Source organism: Schistocerca gregaria, chromosome X, assembly GCF_023897955.1.
Source record: "Schistocerca gregaria isolate iqSchGreg1 chromosome X, iqSchGreg1.2, whole genome shotgun sequence".
Classification (NCBI taxonomy): Eukaryota; Metazoa; Arthropoda; class Insecta; order Orthoptera; family Acrididae; genus Schistocerca; species Schistocerca gregaria.
The window spans coordinates 607333023-607350925 of record NC_064931.1 but is presented as its reverse complement, the minus strand read 5'-3'; the positions used below and the strand labels follow the sequence as shown (position 1 = coordinate 607350925).

Genomic DNA, 17903 nt, shown 5'->3' with positions numbered 1-17903 from the left:
AACACTGGTAAACCAAATGGATTTTATTTATTTATTCATTCTGTGTTCCATGGATCCACACAGCAATGGGTTCACCATGTACATGGAACACGTTAAAATTATGATTACATTTATATTACATTAAAACTTACTATTCAACAGATATTACAGTACTAGAAATAAAAGAACAAATGATTAGGATCTCAACAGCAACTTTATCTCAATAGCAACATATCTATAAGTTTAACAGTCGTAGCTGTTATTATACTACTGGGCAATCAGTTCAGTAACACAGTTACAATAAGACAATAAGAATAGATTTACACACTATGCAGTACCTGAACGGAAATAATATGTATGTAAAATATATCAACATTTTAAAAATTATTATCTTCATTTTCCAATAGTGATACATTTTTAACAGTTTGGCAGGCAGCCATTGTCATACTACTTTGCAACGGTTCAGAAAAACATATATAATTAAACACATATCTACACTACACAATACCTGAATGAAATAACCTAATCTACATGAAATACTTGTATTAACATTTGACAATCATGAAACTGTTTAGCTACATCTTACCTTAGGTAAGCTCCCCCCCCCCCCCCCCCATCTCTCTCTCTCTCTCTCTCTCTCTCTCTCTCTCTCTCTCTCTCTCTCTCTCTCAAGTTCCTCAACAGAGTTGAATAAGTGATTCAAGTAAAACTGGCATCGTTTATATTTTTAAAATGATTCACTACTCCTTAGTTTTTAAGCTCAGTGGAGAGACGGTTGAAAATTTTTGCATCTCTCTGCACCAGGGACAGATTTTTTTATTGATAGTGTACACCACTCTTATGTCTAGTGTCATGCATATAAAGTGCTGACTTATTTACAAAGAGAATGGGTTTCTTTATCACAAAAAAGATGAGAGAAAAAAGTACTGAGAAATAGTGGTAAGTATATCTACATGGCTAAATAATTTGCAACTTACTTTACAGAAGACTCTAATCATCTTCCTCTGAGCAATGAAGTTTTTTTTAGCAAGAAGATAATTCTATGTAACATTATAGAGTGAACATAAGCAAAATAAGTTGCTTTTATAACTCATTGGTCTCCAATACAAGAGAAAACTGCTGAGTTCAATATCTTCACTGTTTAGTTTGGAATACAAGTAAATGCCCAAGAACGCTGTGCTGCCAACTTTCTGCAACTGCTGTGTATTGAGAGTCATTGAGTATTCCTCTGTGTTTTTGCCATTTGATCCAAACTCCATAAAATTCATCTTGTTTAGGATGTTAGAATGAGAGTTAACAGTTAACCAGATAAAGACTTTTGATAAAATGTTGTTGGTGACCGTGTTTAGCAGATTTTCTCTTACAATACTGGTGTCATCTCCAAACATGGTATATTCTCACTTAGCATTCACAGCTGCAGGCAGACCATTAGCATAAATCAGAAATGTTACAGAACCCAGAGCAGTGACTGTGATGAATAATGCCCCAGGGTAAAGCAACAGCTAATCCTGATTTGCAATCAGAAGCTTCAAAAATTAATTTCTGCTTTCTATTAGTAAAATAGGATTTCAGCAGGTTGCTTAATGGGCCCCTGATGCCATACTTCTGAGTTTTCTCTAGTATTACTTGCTGATCCACACAACTTAAGGCTTTAATTAGACCACACAATATATATCCCTGATGATCTGTTCTTGTTTAGTGACTTAAGGCATCTTTCACAAATGTGATATATTCCTTTTGAAATCCAAGTTGCCCTATTAAAAATACTGAAGTGTTGCAGGCATTTAACAATCCTAGCATGCACCAACGACTTGAATACTTTTGAAAACATGGAAAGAAGTGCAACTGGTCTGTAATTATTCACATTTGAGGCATTCCCTTTTCTTGGAAAAGTTTTACAGTGTAATATTTACTCCTCTCTGAGAATATACTTTAGTCCATTAGTGAGTTAAGAATATGGTTCAGTATTCTTTTTACACATTTCACTGGAGCAGTGTTTCAATATTTTGCCTGAGAGTTTGTCAAAGCCACATGAAGGTTTCCTTTTAATGAGACTAGTGTATCTCTGTCAGCTGCAGTACACAGTGGTAGCATCACAGGGTACCATATAACAAGCAGTCTCAGTGTGGCAACACAAATAGTAGGGTCAGTCACCTCCTAAATGGCACTCATACCGGGAACTTTTTATGTTGCCAAACAAGATATTCAAATAGGTCATTCATCTAGCAACAGTTACATCTGCAGCAACACACAGCACTAAAACCTGGAACTATTTGATGCATTCACCAAATAGCACTTAGAGACAATGGCATTCTGAAGTTATCTGGTGGTCAGAGCAGCTAACATTATTTCACCAAAACTATTTGGAACTTTCTGTTTGAGAATATCTATCATCTCTCACAGATCTAAGTTACAGCCTAGCTGCACACTGACACTTAATAAGCATTCATTAATGATCTTGGCACTCTCTTGCTTACCACAAACTTCATTACTGTTGTGGTTATGGACAATACCAGTGGCCTTCAGGGAGCAACATCTGTCTCACTTTTCATAGCATTCCACATACTTTTCCACCTACTTTTCATTTTTATACTGAACTATTGATTTTATACAAAAAGTACATTTTTGTATTTTTAATCACATTTTAGAATTTTACAATACATTTTGCAGAAGTTCAGCTTAGCAATGTTATTTGATGATAGGTATTCAACGTATACATCAGTTCCACTTCCAGGATATTTTAATGTTTAAAGTGATCAAGGCTTCTTGACTGGTTGTTTGATGTGCACTCTGCAGTTTCTTTTTGGGAATTTGTGGGTGGAAACAGGGAGACAAGGGGTGCTCCAGAAATGCTATGCACAATGGCACACCAGCACCACCATCAACCCGTCCCAACACCCTCACCATACTATTATCATGATCCAATCAGGAAAACACCAGGGAAAGAAGACACAAGAAAAGGGGAAGCCAATCTGCACAACACACCAGACAAAATAGATGGGAAAGGTGCAGGGAAAACTTGGCCAGTGTGGAGGCAAGGTTAAGGCCTCCATAATAAATGCCTATGTTAACCAAGGGGCTCAAATTCCAGAGAAAAGACCAATGACTTAAACTTGAGAGGACAAACCACTTTCAATAAGCGAATCGACGACAGATGTAACCATGTGACAGTCGTCTGACAACACCCATGAAAAGGATGATGAATAGGTATATTTAATGCAAAGGGGCAGTTCAGCAAAATATGAATCACTGTGTGGGGAAGGGGGGGAGCCCTGCAACTACAAATGGAGGGGGGGGGGGGGGAGAAGTTGCTCATTTTGGAGTAAAAGCCCATGGGTCAACCTAATATGGCCAATACGAAGATGGCAGAGGATGGGAGATTCCCATTGGAAGAGGCAGAGGGAATAACACCACGTGGTGGGAGTCCTTGATTGTGTGAAGATTATTAGACAGGGGATAGCAATCCAACAGCCATCCCACGATTCAGCAAAAAGGGGTTTGATGTAATGCCGCAAGTCCACCCTGAAGGGGACATGGAGAATGGTAGGTAGGTGGCCGCCGCCGCCTCCCCCTCTCCCGGCCAGATGATCAGCAAGTTCATTACCCAGAATACCTAAATGGCTAGAAACCCAAAGGAAATCAACCAAACAAGAAGCGTCACCAAGATCAGCAAGTGATGGCATACGAAACCACGAGCTGGGAGCACCAAATCAAAAGGGGAGGTATCCAAGCATCAACCAGAAGAGTATCTACAGGCCCAGTGCAAAAGAAGGCAGTGATGGCTAAACAGAAAACACAATGGTGAACCAGGTCCAAGAGCAGCAGCAGTGTGGAAGGGGCAGCTGATTCATAATCTTTACACCCTTAGTCCAGATGAAACAGAACTAATGCCTGGTAAATGTAGAGGGGGGTTGAACGATTTGCACCCAAAGAAGTGTGGGCAAGGAAGCAAAGGACAGTGAATTTACAAAAACAGCCAACCTTCAGATGATGGATTAAAAAAGATGAATTAAAAAAGACCAAGACCAAAGAAACAGAACTGGGAACAACGATCAGGTGTTGGGCATTGAGGCAGAGCTGCAGATCAGGATGGATTGTAGTATGGTGACAGAAATGCACCACTTTTGACTTAAGGGGAGAGAACTGAAAACTCTGTGTGTGTGTGTGTGTGTGTGTGTGTGTGTGTGTGTGTGTGTGTGTGTGTGTGTGTGTGTCCACATGGAAGCACAGCAGAATGGCACCCTATGGCTGTCTCTCCACAAAGGCTACCTAGTGGGAACTAGACCACATACAGAAATCATCCACATACAGAGCAGCATTGGCCAATGGTCCTACAGAGGCCACAAATCCATTAATAGCGATGAGAAAAAGGAGGATACTTAATACAGAGCCCTTTGGAATGGCATTCTCCTGGGTCTGCAGAGAGTTGAGAACAGTGCCAACATGGACTCTGAACGACTGGTGGGACAGGAACTGGCGATTAAAAATTGGAATGAGGAATGGAAGATGTCATTCATGGAGCGTAAGGAAGGTGCGTTGGTGCCAAGCTGTGTTGTAGGCCTTGCAAAGATAGAAGAAATGTGTGATATGAAGACGGCACTGAAAAATGGCCTGCTAAACTCTGATTTCCAATCAAAGCTGATGATTGATCAGAGACAACACCCCCCCCCCCCCAAGTAGCATTGGTAAAGAGATAAAAAGTCCCGAGATTCAAGGACCTAACTGAGCTGATGAGCCACCATCCATTCTAGTAGCTTCCAGGGGACATTGGTCAGGCTGACCAGTTGGTAACTATCAAGGGATGCTGGATCTTTGCCAGGCTTAAGGACAGGGACCACAATACTGTCTCTTTGAGAGGAGAAAATACCTTGGAGCCAACAGTTAAAACACCTGGAGGAGATATTGTCATGGCAGATTGAAGTGCTGAAGCAATTGGTTATGGATGTAACCAGTGTCAAGAGCTGAATCGTGAGAAGAAAAGAGGAGCAGAAGAAGCTCCCATTCACTAAAAGGTTCACTGTACGATTCCCATCTGACAATGGGTAAAACACAAGCAGTAAGCTTCAGCCTTCTGTTTCTGCAGGAGGAAGGCAGATTGATAAGGAGGCTGAGGACAAGGCTGATGCAGATGCCGTCACAAAATGGGTCGCAAGGTGTTCTATGAGAACTGATGGATCTGCATTAAGGCCACCCAGACGAGCCAGGCCTGGAATAGAAGACTGCTGCTGACAACCTTTGAGGGTGCAGAGTGTAGCTCACACCTGTGGTGAAGAGATTGAAGAATCTTGAGAGGAGACTAAATGTTCCCAACACACCTGCTGCTCTGTTTGATTAAGTAATGGGCTTTGTTGTGTGAAGACGTTTAAAGGTAGTAAGTCCAGTGGAGGACAGGTGCCACGTAAGAGGTTGCAAGGCACAACAATGATCACAGAGAGCTGTGTCAATGGCCATGGTGAACCACGCAACTGGCCATCTGTGAACGGAGCCTGTCAAAGAAGGAACGGTAATGCCAGTAGCGAAGATTATATAACTGGATAGATAACTCCGACTTCAGAGCATTTTTGCTTAAGCTAGAGGGGGTTCTTGATTCACTTTGTAGGAAGTACCAGAAAGTAGTTATATGTGGTGACTTCAATATTAATTTTGTACATGATTGTGAATTCATATGATCTGATGCAAACTGTGTTTTTTCCAACTAGGGTGCAGGGGAACAATAGCACAGTCATAGACAATATTTTTATTCATTCTTCATTACTAGATGGGCATTCTGTTAGTAAAAAGGTGAATGGCCTTTCAGACCATGATGCACAAATTTTAACACTTATGGGTAACTCTAAAATATTTCTGTTTGCTGATGACACTAGCTTGGTAGTAAAGGATGTTGTGTGCAACATTGATTCGGTTTCAAGTAGAGCAGTACATGACCTCAGTTCATGGCTTGTAGGAAATAAACTAATGTTAAATCACAGTAAGACTCAGTTTTTACAGTTCCTAACACACAATTCAGCAAAACCTGACGTTTTAATCTCACAGAACAGGCATATGATTAGTGGAACTGAACAGTTCAAATTCCTAGGTGTTCAGATCGATAGTAAGCTGTCGTGGAAAGCCCACGTTCAGGATCTTGTTCAAAGACTTAATACTGCCATTTTCACTATTCAAACGGTATCGAAAGTGAGTGATATTTCGACATGTAAATTAGTCTACTTTGCTTATTTTCATTCACTTATGTCGTATGGTGTTATGTTTTGGGGTAAGTCTTCCCATTCTGGAAGGATATTTTTGGCTCAGAAACGGGCGGTTCGGGCAATAGGTGGTGTGAGTTCACGAACCTCTTGTCGACCTCTTTTCACGAGTCTGGTTGTTTTGACATTGACCTCTCAATATGTATATTCCTTATTGTGGTTTCTTGTTACCAGTATTAGTTTATTTCCAACAATAAGCAGCTTTCACTTGGTTAATACTCGGCAGAAATCAAATCTCCATTTGGATCGGACTTCCTTAACTCTTGTGCAAAAAGGTGTGCAGTATACTGCTGCATCCATTTTCAATAAGCTGCCATTCGAATTACAAAATCTTAGCAGTAATCCATGCGCTTTCAAATCGAAACTGAAGAGTTTCCTCATGGGTCACTCCTTCTACTCTGTCGAGGAGTTCCTTGAAAAATTAAGATGATTCTCATTGTATTGCTGATAGCGTTTGCTTAAACTTATGGACTGATTTTCTTTCAGGTTCATGAACATTTATTTTTATCTGTTATTACTTTTTATGTTGTAAGTTCATGTACTGACACGTTCCATGACCTTGGAGATTTGCTCCTCAATTTGGTCCTACGGAACTTGACATTTAAATAAATAAATAAATCATGGTCAACTTCATCCATGCATAAGGGAACCATTATTAATAAGGCACAGGTCGTGGTCTGCACGAAATTGGTCAATGAGGAGCCCCTGACTAGACAAAAAAGCACAACCTTATGAGCATTAAAATCCCAAAGGAAGGGGAGGAGTGAGCTGATGAAGGAGAGCAGTTAGGGTAGCAGTTGTATTTGGCCTGTCAGCAGCGAGACAGAGATTGCAAACTGCGACAGCAGAGTCCAAGTGGATCCAGACAGCAACTGCTTCCAATGTGGTATGAAGTGGGATCCATGTACTAACAATAGCCATATGGACCAATGTGCAAATGCCACCGGAAGCCCTCAACGGCCCAGTTCCGACAGAAGGCACAGAACCCACAAAGGGTTAGTTAGTGAGCATCAGTAAAGTGAGATTCCTGGAGAGTGATGCAAACTGCTTAGTACAAGGCAGTACAGGACTGCAACTATGGGAGGTGACGGTAGTACCCATTACAGTTTCACTGAATGAACATGGACTGGGTATCAAAATAGGTGACCCTACGTCACCAGGTCACCATCCGTCACCCACAAGGACAGGCTGAAATCTATAAATAAGAGGTCAGACTCAGGTTGCGAGGAAGGGAGGTGGCAACTCTGAGGGCACTGGGGAGAGGGAGTGAGGGCTTGTCCCGGGGCATACATTTCTTCTTCTTCTCCTCCTCCTCCTCCTCCTCCTCCTCCTCTTTCAGAGGCTGAGAAGGGCAGGCATCTGCAAGATCCAGAACCAAAAGAGAGCAGGCAAACGTGTGGCATACAGACTTTGTGTCCCATGGTAAAGTTGTGGTAGCAGGCCTCCAGTTGAGAGATGCCACGGGGAGGAGTCCTGGGAGGGAGCCCAGTCACTGGCAGGCGCTGAAGAAGGGGGGCACTTCTTCAGTCGGGGAGGGTGAGCAACACCTGGAGGGGAGGGTGTAGAAACTGCAGGAGAGAGGGAAAGGAGAGAGGGAAGGGACTGGGGTAAGGAAGAAGAAAGAGGGGGAAAGGATGTAACAGAGGCAAAAGTAGAAGCCATCAACACAGGGTGAAGTCGGTCATATTTTTGATGAGCCTCGGTATAAGAAAAATGGTGAAGGGACTTAAGACACACGTATTTTCTTTTCTTTCTTATAAGACAGGCAATTTGGTAAACATCGAGAGTTACGGTCATGGCAGTTGGCACAAAAAGATGGTGGAACACAGGAATTCCCCTCATGGAGTGGGTGTCCACATTCAAACCATAGACAGTCCATTGTACATGGGGGAGATGTGCCCGAAATGGAAACACTGAAAGCACCTCATGGATGGTGGGACATATGGCTTCACATCACACTGATAACAAATAACCTTGACCTTCTCCAGGAAAAAATTGCTCTCAAAAGACAGGATCTGTACGGTGCCGCTATCTCTGCAATTATCCTTGCAATCCTTCTGAACACACTGAACAAAATTAATGACCCATCGTTCCAGACTGGTACAGAGTTCATCAGTTTGAAGGATGAGATCCCTATGGAAACAGACTACCTGAACCATATTCAGGGACTGGTGAGGTGTAATGGACACCGGAACGTCACCAAGATGATCACAAGCACAAAGGGCTGCATACTGGGCAGCAGAAGTAGTTTTGATCAACAAGGAACCTGACCATATCTTCCTAACAGATTCCACTTTGCCAAACTTGTCTTCGATATTTTCCACAAAAAATAATCATTTTTGGCAGTGAATGTGTCCCCTTCCATCCTAGTACAGCCCAGGTAATGGGAAAAGTGTTTCACCCCAAGCTGCCAAGCCTGGCCTTCCTCCCAGGGTGTAACTGTGGAAAGGAAAGCTCCAGAGTCATAAGGAGCAGCACTCAATGACCTGTTACCAACCAAAGAGATAGGCATAGAAGAACAACCAGATTTTTGGAGCTTGATACATTTCATACGCAAAGCATCGACCAAGATACCACACAGTTCAATCAGGGGCTGTCTGACACGGCAGCCATTTCTGGGAGTTCCAATGCTCCAGAATGACAAGCAACCACTTCTAGGCATACATGGGAAGGCAACAGCTCAACCACATGGGTACATACCAGACCCACATAGCAGGATGGCAGGGAAAGGGGAGGGGGAGAGAAATCCATGCTGTAGGCATTAGGAAGTGAGTTTTTCCCCAGATGGCTCACACTGCAGAGAGAAAATTTAAAAGTGGGGGTCAAATCCCAAAGGGGGACCAAAAATGCTAAAAAGGAAGGATGGAACAGAAAAGGCATGGGGAACAAAACCCCAAGGCATACAAAAAACCAGGTGGGTAGCTAGGTCGACAGAAGTAAGAGCAGTAAGAGAGTGGAAGGAAAGGGCAGTGGGATCAAGTGAGGAAGGGGAGGGGGAGGCACAGGAAAGGAAATGCAGTCTGGGAAGGAAGAATGGTATGCAACAGGTTGGGGCCTCATGGGTACCATTCATGAATTAACGAAAGAAACGTTTAAAGTTTGTAGGGTTTCATTTTTGTTATGAACCACCGGATGAATTTAGTGTGGGACACTTTCACTCCATTTTATGCATAATGCTAGTATTTCAAGCATTTCAATGTTTATGAAGTTGTATTTTCTGAATTACGTGTCGTATGAAGATATCATTTTGCAGGTACATTCAGTGGTATATGTGGATACTGTCTGCAAACTACATTGTGAATAAAGTCAGAAATGCCTTATGCTGAAACTTGACTGCATGAACAGCGAAAATGTAGTATGCAATAAACTTTTTTCTTTCATCACTTTGTTGGTGTGTGTCAGCGGGAGAAAGTTTCATGAAGGTTTGAAATATGTGTAAATTTAGTTGGAAGTCACTAAATGGTGTCATTCTCAAGTAATGGATGAATAGAGTCTGGGTATTTGCACACCATCAGTTACTCTCTCTCTCTCTCTCTCTCTCTCTCTCTCTCTCTCTCTCTCTCTCTCGTTCAGATTGTAGTACTTGTGTACTTGTCTTATTGTGTTAAACTTTTAACGTATAATTACACCTGTTAATAAGTATACCATGACAGTATTTTTAATTTTTAAATTCAGTCTATAATTATGGGAAATTCTGAAAACAAAATTTTTGTTACTGCTCGAAGATGTTAGGTAAGCAACATTAACTGGTAGTGGGTTATGGTATAGCAATTTAGCAATATACACTGTCCAGTCAAATAAATTTGGCCACCTGTCAAAAGCCTGAATAATCACCTTTTGTAGTTCAGATTGCTGCAAGACATGTGGGAAGAAAGTCAATGATGTTCTGGAAGGTACCAACAGGGATGTGGAGCCATACTGTGGCCAGCTGCACTGGGTTCCTAAGTTGAGGGTCCATGGCACGTACAGCCCAACTAAGGTAGTTCCACAGATTCTAGACTGGGTTTAAATACAGTATTTTGGTGCCCAGGGTGGTACAGTAAACTCTTCCTGATGCTCTCTGAACCACACACGTACATTGGCAAGCTGTGTGACATGTTTCAATGTCCTGCTGAGGGATGTTATTGTCCGGAGGAAAAACTAACTGCATGTAGGATGGCCATGGTCCCCATGGATAGATGCATACTTGCGTTGATCAACTGTGCCACTCAGAACGATAAGATTACCCAAGGAATGTCTCTGGCCTGGACCCTTCCAACGACTTTACAGGTTGTTTTCTCTCAGATGTTTCACACTTTACACATAAAAAGCCATGTGTCCGATGGAGCATAAAACGTGATTCATCTAAAAAAAAAAAAAAAAAAAAAAAAAGCCAGTTGAGGCCACTTAGGAGAAGTCCAGTTGTGGCACTGGTGTGCAAATTCCAGCTTTCGTCCCAAAGAACAGCAGTAAGTAAGTGTACATGAACCAGGCTCCTGCTGCAGGGGCCCATGAACAGCAACAGTTGGTGAATGGTCATTGAGGAGACACTTTTGGTAGCCCCTTGGTTCATCTGGATGGTCAGTTGCTCAACAGTTGCAAGTCCATTTCCCAGTACGCATCTCCACAGTCATTGTCCAACCTGTCACCTGTGGCCTGTGGTGCACCACAGGTGCCTAGACAGTGGTTTCGGACAGCACCATTTTTCCATGCACAGTACACTTTAAGCACGGCAGCACATGGACATCTCACAAAACTTAGTCATTTTGGAAATACTTCCACCCTTCGCATCTAATGCCAATGATCATGTCTTTTTGGCCATTAGATAAATTGCCCTGTTTCTGAAATACAACTGTGACTGCAATGTTTTCTGCATCCCCCTGACATGCTTTGTATACTCTCCACTACTTGTGCTGCCACGCGCCGTCTATGAGTAATTATTGCACATTGACATCGAACATAGGCAGTAGTCACATTAATGTGACTGAACTGTATATATGTTAGTGACAATAGCACGCTTTTTACAATTTTTAAATTTGTAATGAATGTGAAACTAGAATCAGAACATAAACAACAGGTACTAAATGCAATACACTAACAATTACAACCTATTCCAACACTTCATTGTCCTCTTTACCATCAGTTTCATTAAACACATTTTGTGGCCTGAGGTTCAGATAAAACAGTCAGTCTACCTCTGATTACGAAGTACTACAATCACATATGTGATGTAGACACTAAATTAAATTGGCAACTCTAAATGACAACTGAGCAGAGTAGAGCAAGAAAATTATGCTTTGTGCTTTTGGCCCATATGAAAGTGAATGTCACAGAAATCAGTCAGACAGCTTTTTGTGAACATTCATATATACAATGTAGGCCTATAGCAGAGATAAAGCTGTTTCACTATAAAGTTAAAATATGTCCGGTGCATGCGTACACGCTACAATCTCAAAATCAATGACTATGTGTTTTAGGCCCTTATGGTTCCTGGGGCCTTAATGGTTTATGTTTATTTAATAAGAAATTTGTGAATCAATGTTTGTAAAACATCCATTTGAGTAATGTAATGAGGGACCATTGAAAAGAATGAAGATGCTCACTTGACTAGCAATCACCACTTCAGGTGGTGCAAAGTATAAAAATGTAATTTAATGTTATTCACTTACCAACGTGTCATCAAAAGGAAATTATGTTAATTTGCAATTGTTCAAACATGTATACTGCACATTTTTAGAAAATTTAAAACTTGTAAAGAAACATATTCATGAAATGGTGGTAAGGCGTGCAGTTACTCTTGACTAAAAATGTCAGATGGCAGAGGTTTCAAACAGGCAAGCAGAGAGGAGCTCAGGGCCTTTTTATGTTCTCACCTGGTTGGGTACAACTGGTAAGATCCTGTGCGGCTTGAGCCATGTGTTCGTAAGTGATAGTGTGGTGTGCAGTTAGTTTGGACTTCTTCATTTTCAGTGTAACACTTTGCAATTTTAGGAATGTATTATCACTGTGTGCCAGTATAGACATTTGTTACTGAACTGTGCTGTAAAAAACTGCCACTGCTAATATTTTGCACAGTGCATTTGGCATACCAAAGCCATTGTCTGCATATGGTCTGATTGCTCTGCTAGGCCAATTATTTCAAATCTCATTTGTTTTACTGTATATAATTTTAGACTGTGTAAGGCCTCGTTCAATGTAACTTTTCTCCTTGTGCTAAATAAAATTGAAAGTGAATCTTTAAACTGTTGTCAGTATATATCCTTTTCCTAAGAAGCTATTCCTACATCATCCTGTTTAATATTTCACATTTATTTGTAGTTGTAATTTATTCCTAATTTTTCATGAAGCTAAGTGTTCATTATTTAAAATGATTTCATTAGGGCACAATGAAGCATCACACAACCAGACCCCCTATGTCAGCAGTTGAGTCACTAAATTAATATATTAATATGTACTTGTCCTCCAATGGTTAGGTGGCAACAAATTGGTTTTCCAATTAATTTCACTTTCTTTATTTTTACCATAAACTGCCCTATACATTACAACAAGCAAGTTGAATGACAACAAAAGTCTGTAGTATTCTCTAGTTCACTACAACCTTTTTCAAGATACTACACATTTCAGCTAAACTATCAACCACCCATTATTTCTTTAATTCTTTAGTGGAAGGAAGGAAGATTGGGTTTAAAGTGCCATCAATATTGAGGTCATTAGAGACAGAGCACAAGCTCGGATTCTGTCAAGGTTGGGGAAGGAAATCGGCCGTGCCCTTTCAAAGGAACAATTTCGGCATTTGCCTGGAGCGATTTAGGGAAATCACGGAAAACCTACAACTGGATGTCTGCACATGGGTTTAAACCGTTGCCTTCCCGAATGAGAGTCCAGTGTGCTAGCCACTGCACCACTTCGCTCGGCTAATTAATTCTTTAGTGCCGCGTTGTATTACATACCAGTAAATGTCAATCACTTTGAGAAATTTAAGGCACTGTGCAGCTTTATCACAATAGCGTATTCTCCAATCCAAGTCATATCCCATTCTACAGTAATTTAACTTTATATAATGTGGCAATTTCCATTAGGTAAGCCCTATTTTGGAGGCTTTCCTTGTGTCTCTCTTCTCTTCTTTGCAATTAAACACACATTCTGACAACTGATATGTAGTCTATATTCTATTTTACCATCTTGTGTGTGTGTGTGTGTGTGTGTGTGTGTGTGTGTGTGTGTGTGTGTGTGTGTGTGTGTGTTTTCTCAGGACGGATGAATTCAAGGCTTCACTCACCGAGTTGCATGTTATAGCTACCTGATAGTTCACTCAAAATAGTGGGACAGTATGGGAATGAAGTTTCTCACAATGGCAGCCTTGCACCTAATATTCTCAGAGGTTTTGTCACATGAAATTAGAACAAAAACTTGAGTTTTTTAATGATAATCTCTACTATCTTCATCAGGAACAACTGGCTGCTGTCACATTCCCAGAGTAATGGTGCAAAATTCCTGGGTATTTATAAGTCAGGGAGAATGCTCAGGATCAATGCCTGTCAAATGTCCTAAATTCATAGATGCCCAGGCATTTACACATTTTACAGATTAATTGATAAGCAGCACATTGTATTTAAAAGATGTTTTGAAACACTGTTTCTTCAGTGGCTGGGTAACCAAGTTTAAAAAGCTGCTTGAGAGTTTTGCAATCGAACGATACCAATGTCTTGTGCATGGATTCTTTGTTATTAAATCTTTTTCCAAGTTATTGTTCTCATTTTATCTTCATAATAGTGCATTCATATGAAAGTAGATAAAGAAAAGAGCAGAACAGAAAACTATAGCCTGTCTCAAAAGTCACTGCATCTGACAATATATCCCCCGACCCACAACTGAAACCAGTTTAACATATAAGAATAAATTTATAATCAAGAAATGCATGCCAACTGTTTAATACATTAGGTAATATTTTTTTTTTTTTTTTTTACCAATAATCATTCTTCAGTAACATTCGAAGATTTGACACAGATTATAAAGAATGTCACATTATAAAGTGATGACCTAAGGTCAACGATTTCTATACCAGCTTCTACACAGCACAGTTGTTCAATGGAGAGAGAGAGAGAGAGAGAGAGAGAGAGAGAGAGAGAGAGAGAGAGAGAGAGAGAAGGCATGCGTGCGCCCTTCCTTGGAACGACAAGTTGGAATGCCAGTATAAAAAGAAAATAATAATATTGTTCCTCTTTTCTTTACTTTCCTTCTTAGTAATAAACGCAAGTGTAAACATTTACTAACTTTTAATATGGACAGTATCATCCCAGTCCCTTATTTTAATCAGTAAATTATACACTCTAGAAGTAAAAACTTTAAGAAGTACTTTTTATATAAATACCCAAATTTTGGGCATTTAAAACAGCTTTGGGCAAATTCCCAGGCAAATGCCCATTTATAAATATCCTGCCCACTGGGCATTTGCCTGACCCACATCACTATACCAAACACCGTGTACAAGCCTGTGTTGCTAGTGACATCCCTTGGAATGCAAACAATTCAGCACATTTCTCTGTAGTCTGTAATAGGCAAAGTTTCAACCATCCCCCCCCCCCAGATGAAACATGTTTCAAGTACATTGGCAAACAGAGTGTTAGTGGTGAATGGAAATGAGTTCTCAATATTACAGTATTGCCTCTCTGTTTTTGATGGTGCTTCTCTGTTGTCCTCGAAAGATCTCTTTCCCATAGTAGTCATTTCCACAACGTTCCGGTGTCAGGTTCTATGCCTTCTCCACCAGGGCCATTGGGGAGTTTCACACACTGAACTGTTAGCTAAGAGACATGTTTCTTTGGCCATGACAGTGAAATCATCCATTTCGTCATAACTTTTGAGCAGTGTGCCTGACAACAGGCAGCTCCCAGGATGTCCCTGTCCACCTGGCCCACTCCCTGCCACGTACGGGAATGCATTCATGTAGACTTTGCAGGTCTCTTCTTGAATTCCTGTTGGCTTTTGGTTGTGGATGCATTTTCCCTCTTTCCTTACAATTTTCCACAGCTCATTTCTGCTTGGAGTGGAGCCCAACCTGAGGAAGGGGATGGGGAGAGGAGGTGGTTGTAATAGAACTCCTCAGAAAGCATCACATTAGTTGGGTGCCATGACAAGCCAGGGACTGCAAGACAGGTAGGGAGGGGCCAAAGAAGACTCGCCGTGTGTACAGATTTGGGAACCTGTTTGCAACTAAATGCAAAATCACAGACTTTTGAGGGAATCTCTTACATGAAACGAGTACTATATCTATGTTTTAAGATGGTTTACACAAAATGATACATATCTGCATAGGAATTGCTAGCATGGAATAACTGGAAGCAAGCTGTTTCCTGTCAAACCAACAGTAGTAATTTTCTTTTACAATTTGCAGGTGTGTAAAGTAACAATGCATCAAAGTGCCACACTAGCTGCCTGTGAAGTGAAGATGTATTTGGAAAAGTAACAAGTTCCAACACAGGAGCTGAAAAATTGCATACTAAAATTGGAAGCTATGTATCAGAAGCAATGGAAACCACATAAATATGTTGGAAGATCATAAGAACATCATATGTGAAAACGAAATATGACTTATTTTTTAAAATCTTGACAACATACATGTGTTGCTGCTTTGAAGATCTTAATATTACCAATTTTTAATCAGTCAACAGTTTAAAGGTGGCCAAGGTTCAGGAATGGTATCAATCATCAATTATTTGAGAAAGAGAACTGAGCAAGCACAGGCAGCCATAAAAAGATATGGGAGTGAAACAAATATGAATTTCAACCATTCAGTAAATTATGTATTACTGTACTTAAAACATAAATTTTACACACAAATGTGTTTGAAAACAAAAGCAAAATCCACTACATGTTCAATGATGATAATTTCGCACATATTTCAGTGGATTAACTTGCTACAGAAAAGGGCAGGAAAGAGTTGCCCATGAATTACTTTTTAGTTACGTCATTAGTTTCTGTAAGTACAGCATAAAATACGACCACTTTTAAAGGTTGGTGCATTTAGACTGAAAACATTTTGGAAAAAAACTCTTGTATTTATCTTTCAGGCATAAGAAATACAAGAGGATTATATTGATATTTTTCAATTAACTGTGAACTTTAATCTCAAAGAATCGTCTCATGTAGTATCTTTTCATAATCTGAAGGGGATCCATCATGCAAGTAAATGGCAAGGCAATATTCTATGGAGTGACGAGGCACACTTTACACTACAGGGTGTAGTGCACACACAGAGCTGCAGAATTTGAGGTACTGGTAAACCGCGTGTTGTGCACAAAGAACCATTGCACTTGCAGTATGTGACATTCCGGTGCGGATTCACAACCACCTTTACTCTCGGTCTTTTCTTCTTTGAAAAGAATACATCCAGGTGTATCATGATGTCTGCATGTTACTGAGACCTCAACGTACAGCATGCAATTCCTGCTTTGGAAGAGTGCAATAGCATGGAAACCACTGTTTTCATACATGACAGGTCAACACTTCATGTCGTTCACCCAGTGAAAGATCTGCTTAATGCAACCTCCTGCAAACATATTATCTGCAGAGGTTTTCCAGATGCATGGCCTGCAAGACAACCTGATCTAAACTCATGGACTTTTGACTCTGGGGGTATCTAAAAGGTCAGTATACAGGAATATGTTGCTCAGATTCCACAGGAAACGTTGAAAGCAACTGTTGATCACATCGTTTTATAGATACAGCACCTCACAGACATCTCTGGTACTCATATTGAAGAAACTGAGTAAGTGGTAGTTAATAATAAAATCAACATAATGCCTTTCTCACTTGTTTGACCTTTTCTGCCAAAATCCTGGTCCTAATCCATTACACATGGAAACATTTCTGTCTCGCACGCACAGGACCAGATTTGCATCTAATAATAAAAAAAAAAGATATAAAAATTCATTCTGCATCAGTGCTTTAGAATATTTACCAAGTCTGCACTATACAGTAATTATAGTGACCCAGTAGGAGGAGAACAGGCAAGCACAGTGAAAAAAACAAAAGAAGAAAACTCAACACTGAACTAGAAGTGGTAGAACTGGAACTACGAATGAATGACTGCCAGAAAAAGAATGAGACAGGTCAAACAACACTGAGATGAGAATGAGTAACTGGAACAAGAAACAAGACTGACCAAACAAGACCAGCCACAGTGAATAGTGAACGGCTGTTCCATGAACAATACTGACCACAACCAACGTGAATCAGAGTTCTTTAGAAATCATTCCTCAATCATTTCATGCACTTCAGTGAACCATTCATTTGTGAATGACCCTCCTCTACAGCCTACCAACTTTTTTCTTATTTTTATATGAGATAATAGTTGAGTACTTGATGTTACCCATGTATGAATGTATTTCAACATTTTATTAGTCCGTCTCCTCCTCCCCCTCTCCCTGACCATCTGCTCGTTCCCCCCTCTCTGTCAGTGCATCTCCTCCTCTTTTCTTTCTGTGTCCATCTCCTCCTCTTCCCCCTCTTCCTTCCCATCTCTATGCATCTCCTCCTCTTTCCCTTCTCTGCCCATTTCCCCCTCCCCCTCTCTTTGTGTATCTCCTCCTATCCCCCTATCTGTGTCCATCTCCTCCCTCCCTCTCTGTCTGTCCATCTCCTCCTCCTCCCCCTTCACTCTACATCATCCCAGTAAGAGGCTGGTGGTTCTTACCCCTA

The 17903-nt window shown here is 40.7% G+C and overlaps 1 protein-coding gene across 5 annotated transcripts in view; it reads right to left on the bottom strand.

The window, feature by feature from the left end:
- Positions 1–17903, bottom strand: part of LOC126297480 (transcription initiation factor TFIID subunit 3) — a 310461-nt gene that overhangs the window by 162908 nt on the left and 129650 nt on the right. The gene's annotated exons all lie outside the window — the stretch shown is intronic.